We start from the raw sequence: 25,932 nt of genomic DNA on the forward strand, positions 1-25,932 counted from the left end.
TTTCTTTCAATACTGGCGTATAATTACATAGAATGTTTACAAGATAGATCCAGATTGGGCAGATCCTAATCTCAATCTTCAATGGAAAAAACAACTTTTATTATAGATATAACAGTAATGCTTTGGGGATAAGTTATATGTAATTGCAAAATTTTTGTCTTTTTAAATGGTATCATAATTAATTTACCTCTCAGCATAGCCACCACACACTAGGCTGATAGACTGGAATTTTCTTAAAACACTCGTGCAAATGTCAGGGAATTTCATTCTCCTGTTTGAGTGGCAACCCTGTTAAATTGAGAAAATAATATAATAATGTAAAAGGCTAATTTTTTAAAAAAAATTCTTTCAGTTAACCAACTCTGTTATGTTTAAAATGCATACCTTACAAAAATATATATAAATTTCGTTAATCCGGACTCGTCGGGACTTCGGCGATTCCGGATTATCGATTTTTCCGGATTATAGATCATCAGTTTAAATCTCGTAAGATGGCATGCAGAAATTCTAAAATTAAAAATATGAAACCGTAATTTATGAAATAAAGAACATTTATGATCTAAAGGGCATCAAAATTTACAAAAAAAAAAAAAAAGCTTAATATTTATTTGTTTACTTTATTAAACATTTCTTTTAATGTAAGTTGTTTCGTTTTATGTGATAATACTTTCTCTTTAATTCTATAAACAGACATAATTTCTTGTTCAGTTACAAAGTTCCGCTCTTCAAGTACCGTAATTGCTGTGCCAAGAATACCGACTAACTTGTCAATCGAAATTTTTTCGTTTACACTAACCTCTTTGTCACCTTCTTCATGTCTTTATCCATTTTTTGCAGCAATTCCACTTTTTGTTTGATGGACATCGAAACATACTTTCGTTTTGTAGATTCTTTGGGAGCTCCAGCATCGGAAATTCTATTTGACATGTCAGTAGTAAGCCGTAAATAGTAAGCCAGATCCAATTAGAAGATTAAGGAACAACGCAATCTGCAACATTAACTGAAATAGATAATTTTAGCCTAGCTTATACTGTCCGTTATACATTAAACGCAGATGCTTAAATGTATTATGCGCATGCGCAACACACGTGCAGAAAGTTTGTAGCTTTGAGTTCCGGATTATGGGTGTCTGAATTAACGACTTTTGACTGTAACTATTATTGCCATCAGGTCAGTTTTCACCAAGACGTGGTTTTTAAATCCATAGTCTGGAATGACTATGGATCCATATTCTGGACTGACTATTAATTTGTGCAGTTTTCATATAAATTGTGAAATTATGACAAAATAAAACAAATTTACAAAAATATTTGCAAATTTTTATTTTAATGGAAATTTACATATATAAAAAAACTACATTACACATATATAAATTAGGTAAAAGTATAGTTTAGGGTACCCCTTGGCGAAACTTGCCAATTTTTAGCGGTACATGGATACCGATTTTGTGCAATTCTTTGACTCGTTATTTTGGCTTGCGAAGTGGCGATTTTTGTGCTTAATTATTACTTTTTAATTTGCAATTTTCACTAAAAAATCATTTTTTCACTTAACGTTTTTATTTGTATTATTTACACAATTTTGCAACACATTTAACATTACAAACAGTTTACATTTATTATTTCAGTCTGCAAAAAATAATAAGCCGGATGCAACTCGAAGATTAAGGAACAACGCAATCATCAACATTAACTGAAATAGATAATTAGATAATTTTAGCTTATACCATCTGTTATACATAAAACACGCACGCAAAAACGTATTCTGCGCTTGCGCACACGCATGTGCACAGTCGTACAGGTCTTACGCGCATGCGTAAACGCCTATGCGCATGTGTCGACGCGGCGCATGCGCAGAAAGTTTTTAGCTTTGAAGTCCGGATTATGGGTGTCCGAATTAATGACTTTTGACTGTATATATATATAAAAAAATCTTTGTATTTTTTTAATCCGGGTACAGAATGACTTTGAGTATGAATTGTGATTAATTGCCAAATATATCATCCTTATTAAACTGCTCAAGAAGGAAGATAATATTTAATAAACTGTTTGGTCTCTGGTCTAAAAAGTATATTAATGATTGATTTTTAATCCAGCTGTTTTTACTCTGTAGTTCAGATTTCGAAGATTCTGAATATATCATTAATTAAGATATTAGAGTTCATTAATTAAGGAAAATTCACAAAAGTGATAATTACTCAAAAGTTACATGTAGAATTTAATGGAACTGTCCCACAGTATACAACACATGGTATGGTATAATATAACATGAAGAAATTACCAGACAATTATGGTTTTATCAGGGTTGCCACGCTAGCTGGAAAACCGGGAGAACCGGAAAAAAGTCAGGGAATTCGAAAATTGACCAAAACATTCAGGGAAAAGTCGGGAAATTTAAGTATATTTGTCAAAATCTGGAAAAGTCAGGGAATTTCATACAACGATCCCGCCAAAAAAGCGATTTTTGCGCCGACGTCGGAAGAGATAACTTTTTTGGCAAATTGTGTATCACGTGAGTGTCATTCGGGCAGCTGGCATAGAGCCAATTTTCTCAGCTCCAATTTGATTGTCTTTAAGAAAGGCAAAGCAAGTTTCCTGCAACCTTTGGTTTCCAGTATTCTTGGGAATCTCATGTGCAGTGCATGAGCTAAAGAAAGTACCTGTTCTCGTATAAAACAAAATGGGTTTAATCCTAGTATACGGCACCCTGGAGGTTAGAATCAAAGAATGTGTATTGTAAAGAAGGAAAACCTCTCTGCAACAGACGTGGCTGAGTTCCATCATAGAGGGAAACAGCTGTGCATATGTGATATATCTGTCGCCAAAGCTCGAAACCGGTGTCGAAGTTCGAAGGTCACGTTATCAAGAGTTCATAAAATGAATATTGTTTAAAATTTCTTTAACCACTTGTGCTAAAAAAACATGCCACGTATGTCGAGATGCTTTTGTCTCAAACTGTGAACACTACGTCGATAAGCATTTATCACAAAAATGAAAATAACGTGGTGCACACGTCGCCTAACAACGAGATTGTTTATTTCTCGAGTTATAGCTCTGGATTGCACTCGCAGATGCAGAGCGGCGTAAATGAGATACTTTACCTCTTGTTATATTGTAGCGCACGGCACCGCAACCGTGAAGTTTAGTCTTAGCGCAAGTAGTTAAACTCTAAAGGAAAAGAAAATATTTTTTGGCGCAAGTAAATTAATTCATGGATTAGTTATTTTCACGGAAAAAAAAAAAAAATCTACGAAAATCCGTTTTTATAATTATTGCGAAAAATCCAAGAAGGAATGTCCTTTGATAAAACCTTTCTTTTTGGATTTTTCGCAATAATTAAAAAACAGATTTTCGTAGTTTTCTTTTTTGTCAAAGAACGTTTGTTTCTCAATTTCCTGTACACATCTATAAACAATTCTATAAACAGACATAATTTCTTGTTCAGTTACAAAGTTCCGCTCTTCAAGTACCGTAATTGCTGTGCCAAGAATACCGACTAACTTGTCAATCGAAATTTTTTCGTTTACACTAACCTCTTTGTCACCTTCTTCATGTCTTTATCCATTTTTTGCAGCAATTCCACTTTTTGTTTGATGGACATCGAAACATACTTTCGTTTTGTAGATTCTTTGGGAGCTCCAGCATCGGAAATTCTATTTGACATGTCAGTAGTAAGCCGTAAATAGTAAGCCAGATCCAATTAGAAGATTAAGGAACAACGCAATCTGCAACATTAACTGAAATAGATAATTTTAGCCTAGCTTATACTGTCCGTTATACATTAAACGCAGATGCTTAAATGTATTATGCGCATGCGCAACACACGTGCAGAAAGTTTGTAGCTTTGAGTTCCGGATTATGGGTGTCTGAATTAACGACTTTTGACTGTAACTATTATTGCCATCAGGTCAGTTTTCACCAAGACGTGGTTTTTAAATCCATAGTCTGGAATGACTATGGATCCATATTCTGGACTGACTATTAATTTGTGCAGTTTTCATATAAATTGTGAAATTATGACAAAATAAAACAAATTTACAAAAATATTTGCAAATTTTTATTTTAATGGAAATTTACATATATAAAAAAACTACATTACACATATATAAATTAGGTAAAAGTATAGTTTAGGGTACCCCTTGGCGAAACTTGCCAATTTTTAGCGGTACATGGATACCGATTTTGTGCAATTCTTTGACTCGTTATTTTGGCTTGCGAAGTGGCGATTTTTGTGCTTAATTATTACTTTTTAATTTGCAATTTTCACTAAAAAATCATTTTTTCACTTAACGTTTTTATTTGTATTATTTACACAATTTTGCAACACATTTAACATTACAAACAGTTTACATTTATTATTTCAGTCTGCAAAAAATAATAAGCCGGATGCAACTCGAAGATTAAGGAACAACGCAATCATCAACATTAACTGAAATAGATAATTAGATAATTTTAGCTTATACCATCTGTTATACATAAAACACGCACGCAAAAACGTATTCTGCGCTTGCGCACACGCATGTGCACAGTCGTACAGGTCTTACGCGCATGCGTAAACGCCTATGCGCATGTGTCGACGCGGCGCATGCGCAGAAAGTTTTTAGCTTTGAAGTCCGGATTATGGGTGTCCGAATTAATGACTTTTGACTGTATATATATATAAAAAAATCTTTGTATTTTTTTAATCCGGGTACAGAATGACTTTGAGTATGAATTGTGATTAATTGCCAAATATATCATCCTTATTAAACTGCTCAAGAAGGAAGATAATATTTAATAAACTGTTTGGTCTCTGGTCTAAAAAGTATATTAATGATTGATTTTTAATCCAGCTGTTTTTACTCTGTAGTTCAGATTTCGAAGATTCTGAATATATCATTAATTAAGATATTAGAGTTCATTAATTAAGGAAAATTCACAAAAGTGATAATTACTCAAAAGTTACATGTAGAATTTAATGGAACTGTCCCACAGTATACAACACATGGTATGGTATAATATAACATGAAGAAATTACCAGACAATTATGGTTTTATCAGGGTTGCCACGCTAGCTGGAAAACCGGGAGAACCGGAAAAAAGTCAGGGAATTCGAAAATTGACCAAAACATTCAGGGAAAAGTCGGGAAATTTAAGTATATTTGTCAAAATCTGGAAAAGTCAGGGAATTTCATACAACGATCCCGCCAAAAAAGCGATTTTTGCGCCGACGTCGGAAGAGATAACTTTTTTGGCAAATTGTGTATCACGTGAGTGTCATTCGGGCAGCTGGCATAGAGCCAATTTTCTCAGCTCCAATTTGATTGTCTTTAAGAAAGGCAAAGCAAGTTTCCTGCAACCTTTGGTTTCCAGTATTCTTGGGAATCTCATGTGCAGTGCATGAGCTAAAGAAAGTACCTGTTCTCGTATAAAACAAAATGGGTTTAATCCTAGTATACGGCACCCTGGAGGTTAGAATCAAAGAATGTGTATTGTAAAGAAGGAAAACCTCTCTGCAACAGACGTGGCTGAGTTCCATCATAGAGGGAAACAGCTGTGCATATGTGATATATCTGTCGCCAAAGCTCGAAACCGGTGTCGAAGTTCGAAGGTCACGTTATCAAGAGTTCATAAAATGAATATTGTTTAAAATTTCTTTAACCACTTGTGCTAAAAAAACATGCCACGTATGTCGAGATGCTTTTGTCTCAAACCGTGAACACTACGTCGATAAGCATTTATCACAAAAATGAAAATAACGTGGTGCACACGTCGCCTAACAACGAGATTGTTTATTTCTCGAGTTATAGCTCTGGATTGCACTCGCAGATGCAGAGCGGCGTAAATGAGATACTTTACCTCTTGTTATATTGTAGCGCACGGCACCGCAACCGTGAAGTTTAGTCTTAGCGCAAGTAGTTAAACTCTAAAGGAAAAGAAAATATTTTTTGGCGCAAGTAAATTAATTCATGGATTAGTTATTTTCACGGAAAAAAAAAAAAAAATCTACGAAAATCCGTTTTTATAATTATTGCGAAAAATCCAAGAAGGAATGTCCTTTGATAAAACCTTTCTTCTTGGATTTTTCGCAATAATTAAAAAACAGATTTTCGTAGTTTTCTTTTTTGTCAAAGAACGTTTGTTTCTCAATTTCCTGTACACATCTATAAACAATTCTATAAACAGACATAATTTCTTGTTCAGTTACAAAGTTCCGCTCTTCAAGTACCGTAATTGCTGTGCCAAGAATACCGACTAACTTGTCAATCGAAATTTTTTCGTTTACACTAACCTCTTTGTCACCTTCTTCATGTCTTTATCCATTTTTTGCAGCAATTCCACTTTTTGTTTGATGGACATCGAAACATACTTTCGTTTTGTAGATTCTTTGGGAGCTCCAGCATCGGAAATTCTATTTGACATGTCAGTAGTAAGCCGTAAATAGTAAGCCAGATCCAATTAGAAGATTAAGGAACAACGCAATCTGCAACATTAACTGAAATAGATAATTTTAGCCTAGCTTATACTGTCCGTTATACATTAAACGCAGATGCTTAAATGTATTATGCGCATGCGCAACACACGTGCAGAAAGTTTGTAGCTTTGAGTTCCGGATTATGGGTGTCTGAATTAACGACTTTTGACTGTAACTATTATTGCCATCAGGTCAGTTTTCACCAAGACGTGGTTTTTAAATCCATAGTCTGGAATGACTATGGATCCATATTCTGGACTGACTATTAATTTGTGCAGTTTTCATATAAATTGTGAAATTATGACAAAATAAAACAAATTTACAAAAATATTTGCAAATTTTTATTTTAATGGAAATTTACATATATAAAAAAACTACATTACACATATATAAATTAGGTAAAAGTATAGTTTAGGGTACCCCTTGGCGAAACTTGCCAATTTTTAGCGGTACATGGATACCGATTTTGTGCAATTCTTTGACTCGTTATTTTGGCTTGCGAAGTGGCGATTTTTGTGCTTAATTATTACTTTTTAATTTGCAATTTTCACTAAAAAATCATTTTTTCACTTAACGTTTTTATTTGTATTATTTACACAATTTTGCAACACATTTAACATTACAAACAGTTTACATTTATTATTTCAGTCTGCAAAAAATAATAAGCCGGATGCAACTCGAAGATTAAGGAACAACGCAATCATCAACATTAACTGAAATAGATAATTAGATAATTTTAGCTTATACCATCTGTTATACATAAAACACGCACGCAAAAACGTATTCTGCGCTTGCGCACACGCATGTGCACAGTCGTACAGGTCTTACGCGCATGCGTAAACGCCTATGCGCATGTGTCGACGCGGCGCATGCGCAGAAAGTTTTTAGCTTTGAAGTCCGGATTATGGGTGTCCGAATTAATGACTTTTGACTGTATATATATATAAAAAAATCTTTGTATTTTTTTAATCCGGGTACAGAATGACTTTGAGTATGAATTGTGATTAATTGCCAAATATATCATCCTTATTAAACTGCTCAAGAAGGAAGATAATATTTAATAAACTGTTTGGTCTCTGGTCTAAAAAGTATATTAATGATTGATTTTTAATCCAGCTGTTTTTACTCTGTAGTTCAGATTTCGAAGATTCTGAATATATCATTAATTAAGATATTAGAGTTCATTAATTAAGGAAAATTCACAAAAGTGATAATTACTCAAAAGTTACATGTAGAATTTAATGGAACTGTCCCACAGTATACAACACATGGTATGGTATAATATAACATGAAGAAATTACCAGACAATTATGGTTTTATCAGGGTTGCCACGCTAGCTGGAAAACCGGGAGAACCGGAAAAAAGTCAGGGAATTCGAAAATTGACCAAAACATTCAGGGAAAAGTCGGGAAATTTAAGTATATTTGTCAAAATCTGGAAAAGTCAGGGAATTTCATACAACGATCCCGCCAAAAAAGCGATTTTTGCGCCGACGTCGGAAGAGATAACTTTTTTGGCAAATTGTGTATCACGTGAGTGTCATTCGGGCAGCTGGCATAGAGCCAATTTTCTCAGCTCCAATTTGATTGTCTTTAAGAAAGGCAAAGCAAGTTTCCTGCAACCTTTGGTTTCCAGTATTCTTGGGAATCTCATGTGCAGTGCATGAGCTAAAGAAAGTACCTGTTCTCGTATAAAACAAAATGGGTTTAATCCTAGTATACGGCACCCTGGAGGTTAGAATCAAAGAATGTGTATTGTAAAGAAGGAAAACCTCTCTGCAACAGACGTGGCTGAGTTCCATCATAGAGGGAAACAGCTGTGCATATGTGATATATCTGTCGCCAAAGCTCGAAACCGGTGTCGAAGTTCGAAGGTCACGTTATCAAGAGTTCATAAAATGAATATTGTTTAAAATTTCTTTAACCACTTGTGCTAAAAAAACATGCCACGTATGTCGAGATGCTTTTGTCTCAAACTGTGAACACTACGTCGATAAGCATTTATCACAAAAATGAAAATAACGTGGTGCACACGTCGCCTAACAACGAGATTGTTTATTTCTCGAGTTATAGCTCTGGATTGCACTCGCAGATGCAGAGCGGCGTAAATGAGATACTTTACCTCTTGTTATATTGTAGCGCACGGCACCGCAACCGTGAAGTTTAGTCTTAGCGCAAGTAGTTAAACTCTAAAGGAAAAGAAAATATTTTTTGGCGCAAGTAAATTAATTCATGGATTAGTTATTTTCACGGAAAAAAAAAAAAAATCTACGAAAATCCGTTTTTATAATTATTGCGAAAAATCCAAGAAGGAATGTCCTTTGATAAAACCTTTCTTTTTGGATTTTTCGCAATAATTAAAAAACAGATTTTCGTAGTTTTCTTTTTTGTCAAAGAACGTTTGTTTCTCAATTTCCTGTACACATCTATAAACAATTCTATAAACAGACATAATTTCTTGTTCAGTTACAAAGTTCCGCTCTTCAAGTACCGTAATTGCTGTGCCAAGAATACCGACTAACTTGTCAATCGAAATTTTTTCGTTTACACTAACCTCTTTGTCACCTTCTTCATGTCTTTATCCATTTTTTGCAGCAATTCCACTTTTTGTTTGATGGACATCGAAACATACTTTCGTTTTGTAGATTCTTTGGGAGCTCCAGCATCGGAAATTCTATTTGACATGTCAGTAGTAAGCCGTAAATAGTAAGCCAGATCCAATTAGAAGATTAAGGAACAACGCAATCTGCAACATTAACTGAAATAGATAATTTTAGCCTAGCTTATACTGTCCGTTATACATTAAACGCAGATGCTTAAATGTATTATGCGCATGCGCAACACACGTGCAGAAAGTTTGTAGCTTTGAGTTCCGGATTATGGGTGTCTGAATTAACGACTTTTGACTGTAACTATTATTGCCATCAGGTCAGTTTTCACCAAGACGTGGTTTTTAAATCCATAGTCTGGAATGACTATGGATCCATATTCTGGACTGACTATTAATTTGTGCAGTTTTCATATAAATTGTGAAATTATGACAAAATAAAACAAATTTACAAAAATATTTGCAAATTTTTATTTTAATGGAAATTTACATATATAAAAAAACTACATTACACATATATAAATTAGGTAAAAGTATAGTTTAGGGTACCCCTTGGCGAAACTTGCCAATTTTTAGCGGTACATGGATACCGATTTTGTGCAATTCTTTGACTCGTTATTTTGGCTTGCGAAGTGGCGATTTTTGTGCTTAATTATTACTTTTTAATTTGCAATTTTCACTAAAAAATCATTTTTTCACTTAACGTTTTTATTTGTATTATTTACACAATTTTGCAACACATTTAACATTACAAACAGTTTACATTTATTATTTCAGTCTGCAAAAAATAATAAGCCGGATGCAACTCGAAGATTAAGGAACAACGCAATCATCAACATTAACTGAAATAGATAATTAGATAATTTTAGCTTATACCATCTGTTATACATAAAACACGCACGCAAAAACGTATTCTGCGCTTGCGCACACGCATGTGCACAGTCGTACAGGTCTTACGCGCATGCGTAAACGCCTATGCGCATGTGTCGACGCGGCGCATGCGCAGAAAGTTTTTAGCTTTGAAGTCCGGATTATGGGTGTCCGAATTAATGACTTTTGACTGTATATATATATAAAAAAATCTTTGTATTTTTTTAATCCGGGTACAGAATGACTTTGAGTATGAATTGTGATTAATTGCCAAATATATCATCCTTATTAAACTGCTCAAGAAGGAAGATAATATTTAATAAACTGTTTGGTCTCTGGTCTAAAAAGTATATTAATGATTGATTTTTAATCCAGCTGTTTTTACTCTGTAGTTCAGATTTCGAAGATTCTGAATATATCATTAATTAAGATATTAGAGTTCATTAATTAAGGAAAATTCACAAAAGTGATAATTACTCAAAAGTTACATGTAGAATTTAATGGAACTGTCCCACAGTATACAACACATGGTATGGTATAATATAACATGAAGAAATTACCAGACAATTATGGTTTTATCAGGGTTGCCACGCTAGCTGGAAAACCGGGAGAACCGGAAAAAAGTCAGGGAATTCGAAAATTGACCAAAACATTCAGGGAAAAGTCGGGAAATTTAAGTATATTTGTCAAAATCTGGAAAAGTCAGGGAATTTCATACAACGATCCCGCCAAAAAAGCGATTTTTGCGCCGACGTCGGAAGAGATAACTTTTTTGGCAAATTGTGTATCACGTGAGTGTCATTCGGGCAGCTGGCATAGAGCCAATTTTCTCAGCTCCAATTTGATTGTCTTTAAGAAAGGCAAAGCAAGTTTCCTGCAACCTTTGGTTTCCAGTATTCTTGGGAATCTCATGTGCAGTGCATGAGCTAAAGAAAGTACCTGTTCTCGTATAAAACAAAATGGGTTTAATCCTAGTATACGGCACCCTGGAGGTTAGAATCAAAGAATGTGTATTGTAAAGAAGGAAAACCTCTCTGCAACAGACGTGGCTGAGTTCCATCATAGAGGGAAACAGCTGTGCATATGTGATATATCTGTCGCCAAAGCTCGAAACCGGTGTCGAAGTTCGAAGGTCACGTTATCAAGAGTTCATAAAATGAATATTGTTTAAAATTTCTTTAACCACTTGTGCTAAAAAAACATGCCACGTATGTCGAGATGCTTTTGTCTCAAACCGTGAACACTACGTCGATAAGCATTTATCACAAAAATGAAAATAACGTGGTGCACACGTCGCCTAACAACGAGATTGTTTATTTCTCGAGTTATAGCTCTGGATTGCACTCGCAGATGCAGAGCGGCGTAAATGAGATACTTTACCTCTTGTTATATTGTAGCGCACGGCACCGCAACCGTGAAGTTTAGTCTTAGCGCAAGTAGTTAAACTCTAAAGGAAAAGAAAATATTTTTTGGCGCAAGTAAATTAATTCATGGATTAGTTATTTTCACGGAAAAAAAAAAAAAAATCTACGAAAATCCGTTTTTATAATTATTGCGAAAAATCCAAGAAGGAATGTCCTTTGATAAAACCTTTCTTCTTGGATTTTTCGCAATAATTAAAAAACAGATTTTCGTAGTTTTCTTTTTTGTCAAAGAACGTTTGTTTCTCAATTTCCTGTACACATCGCGGAGAGGGAAATTCTGGCCGCCAGGTTCTGTCGGCAAATCCCTTGGCAAATTTTCCCTCCGCCTTCTAGCAGCGTAATAGCATTTTACTTTTATGGAACCTTTTATTTTTTACATAGCCCTTTTTTTGGTTAGATTAATCTCCATGTATGGTACAATGGGATTTGGCGACATGATGATGCGCAGTAAATGGGTCATTTTGGTCTTGGCGACAATTTTCAAAATCGTGCCAAGGCCTTACTGTATACTAGAATTTTACCGCAAAATCTTTTTAAACCTTTTTTTTTTTTTTTTTTTCTTTTTAATAAATACCTTGACATTTTGCAGTAAAATAAAAAAATATTAGTCAGTCATCTAGGCTAACCATGTAATATAACTATATTTGCTAAAATATCGTTAATTTTTCTAATTCAATTTTTAAGTAATTATCTTTATTTTTATGTTATTTGTATAATTTAATGTTGCTTCTTCCCTCTAAATTTATTTATTATTAGTAAATAATTTTTCCAAATTTCAGGAAATTTTCTCTGGCATAATCCTGAAATTAATTCTAGCAGTATGATGACATACCATCACGAAATTTATTGCACATATTTTTTCCTTATGTATGCTGCGAAATAAATATAAAATACATCAATTTATTAAAATAGATTTCTTTCTTTCGTTTAGCTGCAGAATGTCTGCAAAAAAAGCCTTATTTTATTCCAGATTGGGAAGATTCTAATCTCAATCTACATTGGAGAAAACAACAACTATTATAATTATATTTGTGTTTTCAAGTGTTAAGGTGCCTTTTAAGAACATACCTCACACAAATTAAATTAACTTGAAATCTAACCTATAAAGCATTGTGTTGTGATTTATAAGGACCATATAGCCTCGTGTTGAACTGGTGATGATCATGAGTAATAATTAAATAAAACATGCATTTGTTATCCAATGTATATATCTTAAATTTTATTAAGTTTCTTAAGTGGAAAAGTAAACAAAATTATCAAAGTATACCAAGAATAATTAAGAATAAATGTCCTCTGGGATTGGCTACACAATAGAAGTAATACCATAATTAATTTACCTCTTAGCACAGCCAACGTACATTACGCGGATAGACTGGAATTTTCTTGAAACACACCTGGAAAACCCGGAAAAGTCAGGGAATTTCATTCTCCTGTTTGAGTGGCAACCCTGTGTTATAGAAATTAGCACATATATAAAATGAGCAAATAGTATATGTCAGTTTGGTATAGGAAAATTATGTTCAGTATGGAATATGATCTCCTCTAGAAGCAATACAACACATACAGCGATGTGCAATACTGTCAATTATGCAGTCTATCATTTCTGTAGGAAGTGAGAGCCATTGCTCTTGCAAAGCAGTTGCAACGGTCTGAAGAGGGGGATTGAAAGCAGCTATGCATCTTTTTAAAGCATCCTAAACATGCTCGATAGGATTCAAGTCCGGTGATCGAGCTCGCCATTCCATGAGCTGAATTGTTTGCTGCGGAAGGTAATCAATCATCCATGATGCAAGCCTTGTGTGGTCTAGCATTGTTGTTCTGCAGCAGGGAATTACCACCTATTACTCTAGCATGAAGGTATGCTTAAACATCATGGATGTCATCTCTGTAGGCCTGAGCATTCACAGTTCCACATAAAAAGACATGTAGGTCTGTGTGTCCACCCAGAGATACCACCCCAAACACAGACACTGCCTCCTCTGTGTGCATCTCTTTCACGGATGTTTGAGGGATGACAACGGGTCCCAGATTCTCTTCAAATCAAACAATGCTTATTGTCGCTTTGGAGGCTAAACCTGGACTCTTCCATAAAGAGAAGCCCTCCATAGATCAGCCTTCCAGTGAACATGTTGACGTGCCCATCTCAAATATTCCCTTCTATGATAGGACATGAGAAGCATGCAAATGGCTTGTCACCTCACTTACAGATTTCCTTCATGAAGCCTTGTACATATGGCTGATGTTAACACTATTCTTCTGGTGTCTGCTGCATAGGAGGGTGGGAGTTGTGTGCCTAACAACAAATATTGGTCATTGGTGCTTGTTATAGTGGTTGTTTGTCCTTGGCTGAACCTCCTAAATGCCGAATTTTTGGTTAAAACTGTTGCCAAAATCTGCGAGAAGAAACAGATTCACATTTAGCCATCTGGTCACTCACTTCTGTCTAACTTTGTCCTGCCTCTAGTCTCCCAACGGCTCTCCATTGCACTTATTTTTGCGAATGATGCCTGGAGGTCACTTATGAATGCACTTTCCCAGATTTCTTATCTCTGTATAATAGTGAAATATGCAGGCTTGCTCTCAGATATGCAATTTTATGCTCCTCGCATGTGACATATTGTAATTGCAGTGCCACTAATTTGAATATTGCAGTTTACTCACCAATTCTTTTTTAATAACATATTCAGATTTAATATGTTGTTAAATAAGATTTAAAATTGTTTTAAATTGCGTTGAATAAGAAATTAAAATAGCACATATTTTGCAGAGATTTAACTTTTGGGTCGTGTATTCTCCTATCAATAAAATTCTGAGTTCCATACTCAAGGATCTCATTCCGGATATGAATTCTTCCAGTATTTACAGGATTCCTTGTCAGTGTGGTTTAATTTACATTGGCCAAACTAAAAGAGCCTAAAATTTCATGTTAAGGAACAAGATGCATATGTTAGAAAAAAAAAAAGGAAACACACAAGTCTTCTGGTGCCCAGAATTGTGGGTCCAAAATTTTTCTGAAGCCAAAATTATTCAAAAAACATCTTCCATTGGTGAATTGGTTTTCTAGAGGCATTTCACATTCAAAAAAAATCTTTCAGCTCTAGTTAATGACCCTGATTCCAATCCATCTTTGCCTTCAGCCTTTAAGAGAATTATGTTTTAGTTCTCGTTTCATCAATAGATGGTGCCAGTAGCTTAACTCTTCTCCAGCCTTTCTTACTTTATCTACTTATCTGATCACTATCTTATCTCGTTCATTTGCACTTTGGCAGCTGAGGTTGGGTCAGTAAAACAATCGACACTAGTCCTGTGAGAATTTGCAAATATAACGCTGATTTTTGTTGTTTGAATTCTAAATTAATACTTGTTCAGTGTGCTATTTTATCTTAACATATTCAAATTATATATGCATTGGCTCAAACAAGTTATCACTATTTTTGTGATTTTTTCTTAATTTTTGGAAGTAGTGTACTTTGCTATAGAAGACTATAAATAGATTTAATTAGTAATAAACCATTGTGTCTACATTCTCCTTTTTTTAATGTTGTTCTAATGAGGCAGCATTGATTTCAAGCATATAATTATTACGGTTTGTGGTGAAAACTAAATAATAGTGAAACAATTAAAATGAAAATTAATTTTTCTTAAATTAAAAGACTGTTAAAAAGTTTAGAACATTATAACACAATTTTGAAATATTCATCAATTTTATAACCTGCTCGGACATGACTCAAAGGAAATTATATGCCATTAATTTTACAGTAAAATGAAGAAATGTAATACTCATAATAAAAGGAATAAAACCATTAGTCTTAATTTTAAACCAAATTGAAGGATTCTTTGAAAACAGTATTTAAAATGAAATATAAAATAGTGTCAAAAAATAATAAAATAAAATTGCTCAAGGAATGAAGTGAATGGAAAGAAATCAAAGACAGCTTAAAAAATGTTTATTGTATGCGTAACAATCATACTTATGTAAATGTACACAAATAGTTTTGTAACTAGCAAAGGCCCATTTCCAGTCTTGTTAAATGTCCAATAGGTGGAGACTTTTTCTGTTGACGTACTTTCTTCCTTTTCTTGACTTTCAATGCAGTCACCGATCACAATTATTTTAAACCATCTAAAAATATTTTGCAATTTTACTGTTTAATCTGCCATATTTAATTAATCTGTTTAAAAAAAATTCAGTGTAGTTCTATTTTTTCGGCTGAAGCAGCATTGCAGTCACACTCAATTGCAGTCATTTGGTTTAAAAAAAAAAAAAAATAGGGGCCAAGTTCAAGAATTGAAGATACAGTGGTCAGGGATGATTGTAAGCTCATTTCAAAAATATTCAAAATTACTATGGAATAAAAATCCAATATGATTTCAAATTATTAATTTACACACACATACAATTCATGCATATTTTCAAAAATTTCATTAGCAAAGCAAAATGTATGTTTGTTTTCATTTAATGGCATTCATAATTTCAAGCTGTCTAGATACTCAATTATTTTATTATTATTATTATTTACTTGGATTTTCAACAAAATTTTCCAATTTCTAGGTTTGTAAGGCTTTGGCAACTTTGGTTTTTACAACTGACTTAATCTTAAGTTACTTGGGCAGTTTTACTGTTTTAGTATTTCATTTTCTGTTTTGTATTATGTAAGAAGTATTTTTTATTAAAATTTCTCCCTGTTGTTCATTTTTAGTTAAAATTAACTGGTTTTACTCATTTTGCTCTATAATTAAATTATAATCTATTTCTAACTTAAGTATATATATCTTTTAGTACTTATGTATTATTGCAACCATTTTGCCGCTGTTTGACAGATTTTTACAGATGAAAAAGCGTGCTATTTATTGGGTGCAAATCGGTTGTTTCGGAGACTAAAAAAATTAATACTTATTGTAAGTTGGCAAACATTACCAATATTTGAAAGAAAGATATATCTTAGCAAATTAAAATGCATATTTTAATTATTATATAAGAGTTAAGTGATAAATTTAAAAAATTAAACACATTCATCTCTAAATCTTTCTGTAATTTTTTTCTACTGTTCTTCTACCCAATATACAGTCATCTGTTTTCACTTTAAAAAAAAAATCTGAGAATTACAGACTCTGCTTAGCTCGCTCAAACCTTGGCAGTAATGGCTATGTACCAAACGTATCTCCTTGGTGTTCACTTTAGTTATTTTGCAGCAAAATTCTACATTCCTGCTGAAATTTTACTGCAGTTATTTTCTTCTGTTTTACAAATTCCTCAAGCTCATGTTTTAAAATCAAGGCAAAAAATACCTCAATTTTTTTAATAAAAACCATTAACTTGGAATATAGTGAAAGGAATGCATTTGAAAATGGCAACGTGTCTTCACTAAGGGATTGTTATTAGCATGGTTACTTGAAAAATGGTTGTGTGTATGGTTGCCAGAGTTTGACACATTCTGAAAATTTGGCAACTTCTTTTAAGGTTATAGTAAGACCTTTCTTTCCAGTTGTGTCGTTTCTGTGAACAGTTTAACAATTTTTGGCATTTTATCTCTATTGTGTATTGCACATTGTTACGAATTTTGCGCTTAGATAGATGATTTTAGTGCAACTGTTTGTGAAATTGTATATTTTCTGTGCAATTTAACGCGAAAAATCTAAAGAGAGAATCTGTGCCAAGAAAGTAAGAATGCAAGAGCAGGTCCGTTTAACACTGAGTAAATGGGTATCTCGATAATTTGACAAGATGTCGACAAGCTGAAACAGTTTGGGTGACTGATTTTGTTGCCAAATTTAACGAGAAATAGTCAAAAGTTGCCAAATTTGGTGGCAATTTGGTCCGGTCCCTGTATTACTGTAATAGGTATTGTAATGGAATAAATGTAATTTATTTCTATATTAGCTGCAACTATAATCTGACCGTCGTATTATTTTCCAGTAATTTCGAGAAGCAGAAAGTACTAAAAATATATCTCGGCAGCTGGTTGAAAACTATATAAGGCCAAAAAGAGAGTTTCTGCTTGCAGTTGTTTAGTTATTGTTGCTGTAGTGTGTTAGTTCAATGTGAGATCGAAGATATTTCCGGGTTAGGTTTCTCTTTAGATGCGCTTTGCATTGTGTTGTGCTTACCGTTTTTAGTAGTTTGAAGTTTAACTACTGATTGTACTCTGTGATACTGTGGACACCTGTACGAGTATTTCTGTGGAAACTGAGAATTTTGAAGTGTTTCTATTGATAAAAAAATTAATTAAACGGTCATTGGACATGTGTAAATTCCATGGAAAATTCTGGAATTTTGAAGTGTTTCTTTTGATAAAATAAATTTTATTAACCTATCATCGGACCTGTGTGAATTCAATATATTATGAACCCATACGCACGCAACAATTTTGGTGTAAGCTGTGGTGTTGAATACCAGTAACAAGTGCGATGGAGGAGCAGTTAAGACAGCTGGTGGCAGCCCTTGCTGCATTTAAAGAAGGAATGTAAGTGGGCCAAGAATCCATTAAAGAAGACATGAAAGCTAACTAAGAATCCTCTAAAGAAGAAGTCGGGAATATAATCCTCGGGGAATATAAAGTCGGAGAAACTGAAGAAAGCATTTCCTCTGCCAAAGAACGAAGAGAAAGTTTGTACTGTGAAACAACAAATCGAAGAAAGTATCTTCCATCAAATAACAAATTGATGACACGGTTTCTGCAGTCGCCAAAGAAGATGCCACCTTAAAGAAATGCATAGCGACAGCAGGAAGCAATTTTGTTGGTTTTAAATTTTTACCCATGCCTTCTTGTCCCTCTCTGAAGCTATTCTTGTATGATGGTTAGATCTCCTGGCAAGTGTATAACACACAGTTTTCCATAGAGGCAGATGCAAAGGGGTGGGATTCCTAAGCTAAGGCCTGTCATCTTGTCTCTTCTCTCAGAGCAGATGTAGTGGATGTCATTCAGACTTTCCCAAAAACCAGAGGCTAGACTTTAAAGGTCTATCCGTCATGTTGAAGCTGCTCATCATTAAATTAAATTCAATTAAAATCCTTTCAACAGAAACCTACGGAAAAACTCAAGGAGCTCGCTATGGAGGCTAAAATCCTTCATTCTCATCTCACCTTTTCAGAGTGCATGACAGAAACAAGGCAAATTCTTCATTGATGGAAATGTCGCAGCGCGCAATGAACTGGAAGTTTATCTGTTAGCACTATCCTCATCTTCAGGGCAGATGTTTTTATTTTATTCGGCTTATAATTTCTTACTAAATGTATTATTTCATCTCGATGTACTCCGTCTTTGATATGATTTAAATCAAATTCCTCGTCATTATAAATATCACAAATACACATCAAATAGTTTTCTGGTTGCAATTTTCTAATTTCGACTATGCATAATGTATGCTTTACGCATGCACGCATTGAAAGGAATGTTTAATAAAGTAAACAAATAAATATTAAGCTTTTTTTTTTTTTTTGTAAATTTTGATAGCCTTTTGATCATAATTGCTCTTTATTTCATAAATTATGGTTTCATATTTTTAATTTTATAATTTCTGCATGCCATCTTACCAGATTTAAATTCATGATCTATAATCCGGAATCGCCAAAGTCCCGATGAGTCCGGATTAAAGACTTACTGTATGTTACTGTACTAAAGTACTGTATGTTAAACTTAGGTTAGTTTTTAATTCAGAAGAACGATGATTTGAGCAGAATTACTTGAAAAATGTTTCACATGAGCCATTTGTTTATTGAATTAAAAACTATTATATTTCAAGGAAAAAGATTGACATATTATGGAAATAACACTGAATTTATAATATACCTATTTGTGATTTGATTCATTAATTTTAATAAACAAAAGAGTACCACTACCTCCGTGAATTATTTGGTATTCATCTAATAGTTAATATTTTTTCTCAGCAATGTTTTAAGATATACTCGGTTTTTCAGAAGGATCGTAAACTGTTTCAAACAGTGACTTTCCGAGTCTTTTTAACAAGAAGTGTTTCTAGCAGTGGCTCTTATAATAGTTATTTTTTACTTTTATTTTTACTTCCACTTTTTCTGTTTTCCTTTTATCCCAGATATCAGAAGAAAAACAGAAAAAACTATCTGGGTATCAGAATTTACTGAAGAAAAGAAAACAAGAGGAAGACTTAGTAAACCAGAACTTTAAATTTACTTGTGTTTTTCCAAAACCCAGAGAATACCCAAGCTGACCAACACTAGTTGTCCATCAACATCTCAGCTACCATTGAAAATACCAAAATAAATAAAATAAAATTAAAAAAACCTCTAATAATCAGAAAGAGTTAGAAATTGGTTTCATCCAAGAATTACCTTTAACTTCAATGTAGCCAGTCGAAATAATAGTGAAATCTACAATTTCTGCAGTAGATACTTTTTGTCAAATCTAGCCAAACAACGAAAACATTAAAAGGGATTGGTTGCTAGATTCTGAGGGAAAAAAATTCTGTACATTGTTTTGGTTGCAAAATTTGCATTTTTTCAGTAATGTAAAATTGAGTAATTCTGGATTTGGTGACTGGAACCACTTAAGTAAGCGCTTACAACGTCGTGAAAACAGTAAAATGCACTTTTGAAATCTATATCTTTGGTTCAATTTCTTAGAATGATTACAAAAGAATAAAGTTGGTAATTCGAAATTTCAAAATTTATTAAAAAAGAAACAAGGCATTGATGCGATGTTATTGAAAGAATTATCTATGCCATTCAGTTTTTAGCCAAACAAAACTTAGCCTTTCGTGGTTTCAGTAACAAATAATTCAAAAGAAATAATAATTTTTTTAAAGTGTATAGAAATGATTGCAAAATTTGCCCCTATCATGTTTGTACTTCCCAATATTAGTGAAACGCAAAACAAATATGCCTCACTACCTTGGAGATAAAGTTCAAAATGAAACAATTAGCATATTATGGAATAACATAAAACAAATCGTTTTAAATAAGATCAAACAGGCAAAGTATTTTCCCATTTTACTTAATTGTACCCCTGATGCAAGCCACCAAGAGCAGATATCAATTTCTATGAGGTATCTTAATTTAGAAAACACAGATGTGATTATTGAAAAACGCTTTTAGTATTTTGCCTTGCAACAGATACGACAGGTGGAGGGCTAACAACAGTCTTATTAAAGACTTAAGAGAAAAATGTTTTAGAATCAGGGGTTCTCAACCGGTGGTAAGCAAAGAAAAGTATTTTGAACTATTAAATTCAAAAATCTCGTTAAGAAAATAAAATTTGATAGAAATTTCCTGTGATAGAACTGGAAATGAAGATTTCAAAAATAATACACTTGTTAACTTTTGTATGACCCACAAATAACTTTAAGGCATTTCAAATAAAGCTATTAAATTTTTATTGCCTTTTTGCACAACCTGTTTCTGTGAACAAGGATTTTCTTCCATGCTATATTCAAAAATTAAATGCAGAACAAAATTAAAAGTGGATATTAATTTGTGGTTAAAACTAAGTGAAATAAGACCAGACACAAAGAAATTTGTCTCACTTAAACAGGCCCAAATTTCTCACTAAATTTTAGAATTAAAGTATTAATAAATATAGTAACTAATTTTTAATCTAAAATATTTTTCATGTATTCATATTTAATACAAATAGCTAATAGGTTGTACAAATAGCAAAATATATTTCATGTTAATATTTCTGTTGAGAAACTGAAAAATAATCATTGCAAAATGTAGCCGTGATACGCAAGTTTTTCAGTTTTTATTCAGATGGTATGCGTTAGTCGAAAGGTGGAGAACCGCTGGTTTAGATATTAGTAATTTATGCAGCCAAAGATATGACAATGGTTCAAAAATGAGAGATAAACATTTTTCGAGTAATTATGCTCAAATTGTTGTTTTTCTGAATTAAAAATTTAACCTAAGTTTAACATAAAATGTAACTGTGCTTACCTTTTTTTACGTAAAGTAACAATAACAACAAGCAATCAGCAAAAGAAAACCACAAAAAAGATAAATGCTGTACAAATTACTACGATCGCAAAACAGTAGGCACAAAATAAGGATTAAGCAATTTATCGAACGCGTCTACCCTTATAATACCCATCAACATCACGTATTTTCACATCCATTAAGAAATAAGAGAACACCAGAGATGAACTTCTGCCCTAGTTATGACCTTTCGTTCAAATAAGACAGTGCGCTAAGAGGAAACGGCACCCAGACCTGACAAGTTCGAAGCTGCCTTAAATGCAGTTAAACGTCCCAACCCCTAAAGAAGATTCAAGGGTCACTAACCTATCGATTGAGCCGAAGAACCAAGACTAAGCCGAATCAACAAGAATACTCAGCAACTTGCATTTCATGTCCCCGTTCTGGAGGGAAAGTAAAAACATCTGCCATGAACAGGGGCCCCAACCCCGAACAGCAGAACAAAGTCACTTAAACACTATCATACAGACTGGGCCACCAATTCGGCTTGCTAACACTACATCATGATATACAGATGTTGGCTCCAGGTACCCCCAGGGGGGAACCAAGAAAGAATATAAATATGTAGTTTTGAGGCTCCAGGCTCCCCCTAAAATCCTCAAACAGTCTAAAGGCTTGCTGAACTCGCCGACTCCACCGATGGGAGTGTTTTCCTTTGGACAACCATGAATATCAGACTGTATAGCTCCACCACAAACAATGGAACTGACAAGACAGAACCATGTGGTCCCTGCCGAGCCTGAACCAGCCATCGCCAGCGATGATTCTGGTCCTGTGAAGACTGATTTTATACCCCTGTGACTGAGACTGCCTAGGTACAGATTATAACCAGTAACATCCCAGGTTTTACCTGAGTCAACCCTTCTGGGGAGACGTTTAAATAAGACAGTGCACCAGAAGGAAGGGGCGTCCAGACTTGGCATGCATATAAGGCAGCCTTACACGATTAAATCGCTCCAGCCCCTGGAGGTCATCTGAGGAGGCACCTCCCCCCTGTCTACGCAGGGAGATTTAAATGTTTCACATAGAACATGGTCATAGTTGGACATCGAACGTGCCCCAGTTTTGACCAACAGGAGCCCATCCCCAAGGACAACCTTAGATAATCTGACCATGTAATGCCCTCACAACAAAGGGACATAGAAGATAGTACGGTCCCTGCCAAGCATGAACTTACCACCGAATAAACGATGGTTCTAGTCACTGTGAAGACAGTTTATTTACCCCAGAAGTCGAAGCTCTCTAGATATTGATCTAGCCAGTCCCAGTCGACCCCCCCCCAGGAGTGGTCATCCGAACATAGTTAACCCATGCGAATCTGGTTACCAGCATGGCCACGAAGAAGCCTATGTCAGATTAGATCAGTGAAAAGCTAGAATTTTCCTGTTCTGATAGGCAGCAAAATGTTTTGCTTATTTTAATAACTGCCTGGAGCCTTTTTGACATGGTGCCGTAATGCGTCGCACGACCCTGCACCTATTGTCGGTGTTGGCCTATGAATGACCAGCGTTAAACGAAACAGTACCTCTGTAGGATCTGTGTCTTCAGAGAACATTACATTGGAGTTATTCCAGAATGCATAATTAAGCAATAAAGAAAAGAGTGCTGCTGAATGTGTCATTCAAGAATTTCAAGATGTTTTCTCCTGCTCATCTGACGTAGATCGAACCAGTTTGACACAGCATGGAATTGATACTGCAGATTATCCACCAACGAACCAACGTCCAAGATGTCTACCGATTGTTAAACAGGAAGAGGTAAGAAAACTAAAGGACGTGCAAGAAAGCGATGTCATCGAGCCATCCGCTACTTCATGGCCATCTCCCAGTCTCTTGGTCAGAAAGATCTAAATTATGTATTGGCTATCACCAGTTTAACGTGGTTACGAAGAAAGACAGCTTCGTAGAATTGATGACATTTTGGACACTAATTCTGAAAGTAAGTCATTTTTGGCGCTTGATTTAAAGAGTGCATATTGGCAGGTAGAGATACATCCTGACAGCCAAGAAATGACAGCTTTTACTGCTGGAAAGGACTTTGGCAGTTTAAGGTGATGCCGTTTGGAATGTGAAATGTGCTGGCAACTTTAGAATTCCTCATGTAGACTATTTATTCATCATTGGGAAGAATTTTGAGGAACATTTAAAAAAGCTTCGAAAGGTGCTTCAGAAACTGAAAGAAGCCAATCTAAATTTGAGTCCCGCTAAATGTAAACTAGTCTGACAAGAAGTGGCTTGTCTTGGATATGTCATCTTTGCTGTAGGCCTGCATAGTGCATATGGATCCAGAAGTGTAAGCAGACTGGAAGTTCCCCAAAAATGTCCATCAGCTGAGAATTTTTCTTTAGCTTTGCACCTATCATAGAAGATTCATGAAACATTTTTCTTCCTCCGCAAGTCCCTTTCACAAGCGGACAGAGCGCAAGCAAACATTCTTATGGATAGAAGAATGTGAGGATGCATTTAACAAACTGAAGGAGGCTTTGTAACATCTGCTCCAATCCTGACGTATCCTCAGCTCGACAAACCATTTATTTTTTAAATGGATGTGAGTAATAAGAGCTTGTTGTGTTGTCCAAAGATATAAATAAGAATGAGTTGTGGTCTGCTGGAGCAAATGTTTATCTAAAACGGAGAGGAATTACTGTGTCACCAGGAAAGAGTTGCTCGCTATATTTAAAGCATAGAACACTTGCATCATTATCTCTATAGCAGAAAATTCCTGCTATGCACATATTGTATTGATGAATGAGTGGAGTGATGAAGAATTAAGGAAAGACCAGTTGGAAGACAGTGACGTTAAACCCATAATTAATTTAGTTTAATCTTCAAAGTTATCACTGTTCTTATTTGGCCTATTGCAGTGCTGTCCACTAGACTGCCGGCCATTCCCCATCTCAGATGCTTTTTGTTCGTGACCTTTGTCTGCATTGTGGTTTCTTGTTTGGTCATCCTCCGGATGCTCCTTCATTGCCTGGTGAGTACATCCAAGATCTCTGGGCATGGTTTGAAGTGATGTGCAGTTTTGCACAAGAATGAGTCAACTTGTCAACGGAGAAGATAAAGAACCGATATGACACGAGAGCTACAAGACATCAATTCAGTAAAGGAGACAAGGTGTGGTTGTGGAATCTGATTCAATAGAGAAGACTCTGTCCTAATTTACAGTCACCTTGGGATGGTCTTTACACAGCCCTAAACAGGCTGAACAATGTCATTGTTCAGATCCATAAATCATCAAATTCAAAGCCTAAAGTCGTTCATTATGACAGGCTAGCTCCTTACTATGGCTTTAGTACGTAGTCTTTATAGTGTATGTAATGTAATTAGTGCAAGACCATGGTCCTATTTGTTTCTAAATTTGAAAGTTTGTGCACTCATTTATTAATTTAGTATTTGATTTATTGTATGTTATATTAATTACTGAAATTATTAAGTATCACATTGATTTGCCTTAGTTGTAAGTGTGGCTTTTTCCCTTTTTGTATATATTTTGTAAGTTTTTCCTCCATGTAGTTGTTTTAGAATATTCAAATGGGTGTCAGTTTTCTCTCAAATTTCACTTTACTGTTTTCTTTTGCAATTTTTTATTTAAAAATCTTCTGGCTTTTAGCTCTTAGAGAATTGGTAGGGATAGTTTCTAGACCTTGCACCTTGGAAGGTTTAGAACGATTTGAAAGCAAGATTTATAGACTTATGATTCCAGAAAAATGCGACAAATTATAAACTGTCTTCCTGGTATTAATACGTAATTAATGTATTTTGTAGGAAATTAGTGATGAATTTTTTATTTTTTGGAGAATTTTTGGAAAAACAATGAAAGCAAAATTATTTGAATTTAGTTTCCTTTTGATTCTAGAAGTTTTCTAACTTCTGATCCTAGAAGTCATTTTCTTAGCATGTTTATCTTCCCTTTGTTTTCTCATCTTTTCATTAGACACAAGCATGAAAAATTGCATAAATTGTTCTAATCATGTCGAATGAACTGGCATCTATTGAAAGAATTTTTTCAATAATAAAAAATTGACAAGTGACAGTTTGAAAAATTCATCTTATGTGTCTCACTGCACCATACACAACACTAGCACAAAGCATTTTGCCATCTGGTGTAATCTCTGTGGATCCTTAATACTAAAAATTTCACCATTCCTGAATTTTGTTGCATATTGCATCACACATTTCTAAATATTCTGCCACACTTGCTCTGGTGCAGTGATGACCTTATTATCATTTCATATTTATTCTCAATACCCATATTATTAATGAAATAAAATATAACAGTTTGTCCTACACATTCTAAATACATGCAGTTTCTTAGAATTATGAAAATTTCCAACTAAATCTGAAATTCTGAAATGGAAAAGAAAGCTATTGAAAAAGAAATTGATTTTATAAAGAAAGAAAATTATTCTTCTAGATATATTGCTAAAAAATTAACTAATTAAGAGATGAAGCAGAGACTAGTGGGAGCAAAATTAAAAAGTCGCATAAATGTTTTATTGTGTATTATTCTTACAAAACATACATATGTTGTAGCTTTTTATGTATAATTGTCTTAAGATCGTTTTAGAATCAATATCATAAATTACATTTATAATTATCTGTTATTTTAAACTGTGAAATGTTTAAGATTA

At 34.2% G+C, this 25,932-nt stretch overlaps 1 protein-coding gene across 1 annotated transcript in view; it reads left to right on the forward strand.

Moving 5' to 3' along the window:
* LOC146998939 (uncharacterized) overlaps nt 1-25,932 on the forward strand; it is a 42,267-nt gene that overhangs the window by 11,449 nt on the left and 4,886 nt on the right. The window lies entirely within an intron of this gene.

Source organism: Stegodyphus dumicola, chromosome 2 (assembly GCF_044657685.1).
Source record: "Stegodyphus dumicola isolate Sdum_Otavi_A_Nest chromosome 2, ASM4465768v1".
Taxonomy (NCBI): Eukaryota; Metazoa; Arthropoda; class Arachnida; order Araneae; family Eresidae; genus Stegodyphus; species Stegodyphus dumicola.